The sequence below is a fragment of the Somniosus microcephalus genome, chromosome 4 (genome assembly GCF_052327205.1).
Source record: "Somniosus microcephalus isolate GS21.2 chromosome 4, FLI_Smic_1.0, whole genome shotgun sequence".
Lineage (NCBI taxonomy): Eukaryota > Metazoa > Chordata > Chondrichthyes > Squaliformes > Somniosidae > Somniosus > Somniosus microcephalus.
The window spans coordinates 203,812,835-203,819,232 of record NC_140990.1 but is presented as its reverse complement, the minus strand read 5'-3'; the positions used below and the strand labels follow the sequence as shown (position 1 = coordinate 203,819,232).

General features: G+C 43.4%; 1 protein-coding gene across 4 annotated transcripts in view; it reads left to right on the top strand.

Moving 5' to 3' along the window:
• The first annotated feature begins 1,603 nt into the window (after nucleotides 1-1,603).
• Nucleotides 1,604-6,398, top strand: part of pikfyve (phosphoinositide kinase, FYVE finger containing) — a 180,198-nt gene continuing 175,403 nt past the window's right edge. For 3 of the 4 annotated variants that reach the window (XM_085985714.1, XM_085985715.1, XM_085985713.1), the window contains exon 1: nucleotides 1,604-1,791. The gene's annotated coding sequence lies outside the window, so the exon portion shown is untranslated. The remainder of the gene's footprint in view (nucleotides 1,792-6,398) is intronic. The other variant, XM_085985716.1, reaches the window with a different exon arrangement.

Below are 6,398 nucleotides of genomic sequence, written 5' to 3'. Positions count from 1 at the left end.
CCACCAGTCGCGGAAGGCCTTGAGCATGCCGGCGGACACCACGTGCTCCATCTCCAGGGCCACCTGGGCGCGTAATTTTAGTGTACTCTTTTTTTTGTGTACTTTAAACAAATTTGACTGTAAATTAAACAAACTTCAAATGAAACTTAAACAAATTAAATTAAAATTTGATTGTCCGGGTTGATGATGCACTCCAGTCCCCGCGGCGCCCACCGGTCGCGGAAATACTCAAGCGTGCCGGCGGACACCGCATGCTCCATCTCCAGGGCCAACTGCGTGCGTAATTTTAGTGTAATGCTCTTTGTCCAATGTGTAGTGTTTACATTATGAACAAGATCTGGATGTGCTAGATAAAAGCTAATTTTCTATGAATATGTGTTCAATACTTACATTTGGAAGTTATATTTAGAATGTTAAAATTTTTAGCATCATAGTTTATTATACTCATTTGAATTGATATTATATAAAAATGCAAATGCAAATTTTACCATTTTACATTATTGGATGACAATTGCCATACATGTCACAATAATAAAAGCCCGTGTTTGTAAATTATGTTTTAGATTCAAACTTACATATGTCCTAAATTTTATAGTTTGCAGTGGTGCATCATCATGAAAGAGCAGATAGTCTCCAGTACCAGCAGGACGACTACTTGTAACAAAATCCAATAAATCCATCCCTTGTAATAACAGAAAATGCTGGAAATACTCAGCAGGCCAGGCAGCATCCGTGGAGTGAGAAACAGAGTTAACGTTTCAGGTCTGGGACCCTTCATCAGAACTGGAAAAAGCTGGAAATGTAACAGATTTTAAGCAGGTGCAGAGACAGGAGGAAGGAATTGAAAGAACATGCTGTGAAAATGTTGCAAATGGGAATGGCAGTATGATTTTGCCATTCCCATTTGCAACATTTTCACAGCATGTTCTTTCAATTCCTTCCATCCCTCCCCGTCCCCCTGTCTCTGCACCTGCTTAAAATCTGTTACATCTCCAGCTTTTTCCAGTTCTGATGAAGGGTCCCAGACCTGAAACGTTAACCCTGTTTCTCTCTCCACGGATGCTGCCTGGCCTGCTGAGTATTTCCAGCATTTTCTGTTGTTATTTCAGATTTCCAGCATTCGCAGTATTTTGCTATTAAATCCATCCCTTGCCTCTACATATCAATTCTCCCCTCCCCACCACCACAATGAAATCCCCCTCCCCAAACATAAATTCACCCTGAGGCGGGAGAAGTAAAATCTCGAAACAGCTTGCGCGCAACACCACTCTCTGCTTAACGAGAACGGGGCAGGGAAAGCGCGCGGCTACGAGCATGCGCACGTCAATCGCGCGCGCGGCTATGGGCGCGCACGTCGGGGACGGGGAGGAGGTACGCGCGGATGTGGTCGGGGACGGGGAGGAGGTACGCACGGATGTGGACGCGCACGTCGGGGTTGGGTGGAGGTCCGCGCGGTTGTGGACGCGCACGTCGGGGTTGGGTGGAGGTCCGCGCGGTTGTGGACGCGCACGTCGGGGTTGGGTGGAGGTCCGCGCGGTTGTGGACGTGCACGTCGGGGTGGGGTGGAGGTCCGCACGGCTGTGGACGCGCACGTCGGGGTGGGGTGGAGGTCCGCACGGCTGTGGACGCGCATACCGACGCCGGCCGGCTGGCGAATTGACCAGCCTGCCATTGGCTGGAGCGGTTGATGTCGGTGTGAGGAGGGAGAGGCACAGTGACACCGGGAGGATATAGAGAAGTCGCTGTGATGTTTTGAGTAAGCTGGCCCGGGAGGTGGGGACCCTGGGAGAGGTGAGTGTCGCCGGTCAAGGTGGGGTGAGATGAGTGCCGGTGTGTGTGTGAGAGAAATGGAGGCGGGCCGAGCAGCGCAGGCCCCGGAGCGGCGGGCTGGGATGTCGATGTTTGTTGTGATTACACATCATGTGGTGCATTCAGCTTCGTTTCCTGTGTGCTTCCCTGTGGAGGCGGCACTTTGAGGAGAGGGTGCACTTGAACCTCCTGCTCGCTGCCCTTCACCTCTTGTTTACAGGCGATCCGTCGTCGACCCGAAACGTCAACTCAAATTTCTCTCCACGGATGTTGCCTGACCACCTGAGTTTTTCCAGCATTTTCTGTTGTTATTTCGTTCAGATAACGGTTGGGTTTGGGGGATGGGCAGAGTCCACACCCATATCGATATTTATATATATTAAAAAATAATCACCACAGCTGAGCTGTTGGTAACGGTTATCCCTCCGAATTCATGTGCTGAGGATGATGTGAGGCTGGTCTCATGATCAGCTCCTGAGTTCGCTGTTGCCAATAGTGATTTTTAAAGGCGGGTATTTGCACTGTAGTTCTGCTTCGACCATGAACGTGCACTTATTTTTATCTACTTTTTCTGAAATGCTGTTGCTGCCATTGACCGCTTAACCTGATTAGTTTCAGCATTTAGGGTAACAATATACAGCGTATCGTCAAGAGATAGAATGAAAAGCTTTTCAAGCTTTTGGTATTCGTCGGTCATTTAAATGTTTACTATGGCGTCGCATCTTAAATCCAAAGTTTCTATTCATTTGCATATACAGTATCGCAAGCTGCCCATACTAATACATCTCAGTTTTTAGGTGAGGATATATCCGCCAGTGAGTCAACAGCACTAAGAGCAACCCGTTCTAAACCTCCAAGCCCACGAAATTCAAACAGGAATAACCAGAAAGAAATATCTGTACAAATAAAACTTAGTTGCCTGGGCTTTGTGGGCCAGATGGCCCACAGGCCATAGGTTTGGACACCCCTGTTAGAATGTGTGCTATCTCTAATGTAAGCGGAGACTAGTTTACACCCAAGAAAAAATATATTTTTGTTTATTGCAATTTTTGGCTTCTAATGAAGGTAATTTGTGCTGTAGATGAAACATTTACTGTATTTTCTGAGAAAGTGTCATCCTGCGGTGTAGGACGGCAACCATTTATTAAGAGTTGGGAAATAAGGTATTTCCAGAATTTGGAATAGGGAAAAGGAGAGATGGCCATGCCAAGAATTTTTATGGGAAGGGGGCCACATCCCTCGCATCAACTCTTTCCCCCCCCCCCTTCATTGGTTGCACCTATGTGCAAGTGGACTGTAATATGCCTTAAACTTCCAGAAAACCATTGATTTAAATTGGTACATAAATAATAATCAACTTTATTGTCATTGTTAGTGCACAAGTGCAGTACAAACTTAAAATGCTGAGAATTTAAAGTAAAAACTGGAATTGGGTAAGAAACTGTCAAAAGGAAACAATGCAGCAGCCAACAGATAGCTTGATAGAGGAGTGATGATGGAGGGAGGGCGAAAGCAATGATTTGAGTGCTTCAGGGATTGGTGCTGGGACCATTACTGGTTTGAATTTACATCAACAACTTATTAGATACACATATTCGATTAAATTTGGATGTGATTCTAAATTGTGGGGAGGCACAGTTGAGTCCAATGAGGGACAAAGGACCTAAAAAAAGTTTAAGTGGTTAAAATCAATGTTGGCAGATAAAACAAAAATGGGTGATATACATGGTGCTAAACTGGTTATGGGTGATGTAAGAAATTTGAGGTGTCACAATTGGTGCTTTAATCTTCCACTGACCGATGGGTGTATCAGGACATAAACTGTTTAATTTATAGAAACAATAGCAACATAGAAGATAGGAGTAGGCCATTCGGCCCCTCGAGCCTGTTCTGCCATTTAATGAGATCATGGCTGATCATCCAAATTCAATACCCTGTCCCTGCTTTCTCCCCATATCCCTTGATCCCTTTCGCCTTAAGAAATATATCTAACTCCTTCTTGAATATATTTAGTGAATTGGCCTCAACTGCCTTCTGTGGTAGAGAATTCCACAGGTTCACCACTCTCTGGGTGAAGAAATTCCTCCTCATCTCAGTCCTAAATGGCTTACCCCTTATCCTTAGACTGTGACTTCTGGTTCTGGACTCCCCCGCCATCGGGAACATCCTTCCTGCATCTAGTCTGTCTAGTCCTGTTAGAATTTTATAAGTTTCAATGAGATCCTCTCTCATCTAAACTCTAGCGAATCGACCCAGTCTCTCTTCATACGTCATTCCTGCCATCCCAGGTATCAGTCTGGTGAATCTTTGCTGCACTCCCTCCATGGCAAGAACATCCTTCCTCAGATAAGGCGACCAAAACTGCACACAATGCTCAAGGTGTGGTCTCACCAAGGCCCTGTACAACTGCAGTAAGACATCCTTGCTCCTGTATTCGAATCCATTCGCTATGAAGGCCAACATACCATTTGCCTTCTTAACTGCCTGTTGCACCTGCATGCTTGCCTTCAGCGACTGGTGCACAAGGACACCCAGGTCTCGTTGCACTTCCCCTTTTCCCAATCTATTGCCGTTCAGATAATCTGCCTTCCTGTTTTTGCCACCAAGGTGGATAACCTTGCATTTATCCACATTATACTGCATCTGTCATGCATCTGCCCAATCACCCAACCTGTCCAAATCATACTGGAGTTTCTCTGCATCCTCCTCACAGCACACATGCCCACCCAGCTTTGTGTCATCTGCAAACTTGGAGATATTACATCTAGTTCCCTCGTCTAGATCATTAATATATATTGGATAATATTGTGATTTAGCCTCTATGTAAGCTTCTCTTAGTTTGATTGGACTTGATGTTCAGGCTATTATATTAGTGGTGCCTCCTTAGATGAGGGGTGCATTGTAGAGCTGTTTTTCTGGTTAGTGACACTGAGGCAATCCAGTGCCGCCCTTATTGATCTAATCAAAATAAGCATATCCAGTTACAGTGGATCAGCAATCAACAAAGCAGGTAGAACGGTGAAATATATTGTTAAATCAATCGAGTATAATTTGGAGGATGTCATGCTGTATTCATCCAGTGCTCTGGTCAGACTGCAGATTAAGTATTGTATCCACCTTTGGTCATCATTCAAGATACTTGGATGCTGTGATAGTGTGGCTGTATGTTTCTTCTAAATAGATGAGCTAAAATGGGCAAAAACATCATCTTCCTTGATATTTAACTCGTGTATATAGTTCATTACTTCATCAGCACTGGTTTGTTAATTCCCACTGCAAGTGATGAAGCTACTGAAGAATCTTAAGGATGAAATGTTAATCTAATTTAAAACCATTCTGAGAGAATCCATGTATAACTGTATATTGATGCCTTACAATTTATTGTCCCAAACAGTAGAATTAAAAAGATTGGAAATTAAATTTACTTAGCACAGTAATCAGTTTAAGAATTTACAAACCTTATTATAAACTTTGTGGAGCTCAATAAATTGTGGTGCTGGTGCAAATATTACATTTTTAATTTTTAAAATGCTTTTATGTATCATAACTCTTTAAATCATATGTGTTGGATAATTTTTGAAGGATAACATATGACAGCAACTATTAATTATTTCCATCAACCGTTAATGCTGAGAACATCGCTGCTGGTGTGGTGGTTTTGCTAATGGAACAAATGTTGACATTTTGTCAAATGCCCCGAATAATCGAAAACTATAGCTAGGTGGATAAATACATCAAATGAGGTGAGACGATAATCTCTATTGCAATATTTCGGAGTCAGGAATACCCTAATCCATGCCTTTATAATATTGAGCATCAATTGCTATAGCACTCTTGGCCAGCTTTCCTGCCTCCATCCTCTACAAATTACAACTTATTTAGATCTCTACAGCCAGTGTCCTCACTCATACTGTGACCTGCACTCCCAATATCCATGTCCTTGCCAAGCTCCACCGACTCTCTGTCCCTTCAAATTAACTTCAAGGTCTCTCCTTGACTTCAAATTTCTCAAAGACCTTGGCTTAACCTAAATAAAAAACAAAAAACCCCCAGAAAATTCTAGAAATTTGAAACAAAAACAGAAAATGCTGGAAATGCAGCATCTGTGGAGGCAACAGGTCAGTTGATAGACCTACTGTATGTTTCCAGCATTTTCTGTTTTTGTTCTTGACCTAACCTACATCTGTGTCCTTCAGCCATATATCCCTGCAAGCAGCCTCCACTCCACAGTAGGTGGTTTATTCCATGCTTCCGGCTCTCTCTGCTGCAATGTCCTTGATCACTTGAACGACCTTGCCATACTAACGTCATCATTGCTTTCAAAAACTGAAAAACGCTTCCCTTTAATCATGCTTTCCATTTTACCCTGTAGCCTGCAGAGTTTGTGCGCGTAACTATATGTAATAACTGCTGTGTAAATGAAGTTACCATAAACTGCGGCTATCTATATTGAGTATCTCCAGTGTTCTGAATTTTACAACATGAATTGAATAGCTGTTTGTCTGGAATCAGTAAAAATCTTTAATCAGTATATTTATTGGGTAAATGCCTTTGACAGGTGACGTTTCTCTTGTTAGTGCAGTTCTTTT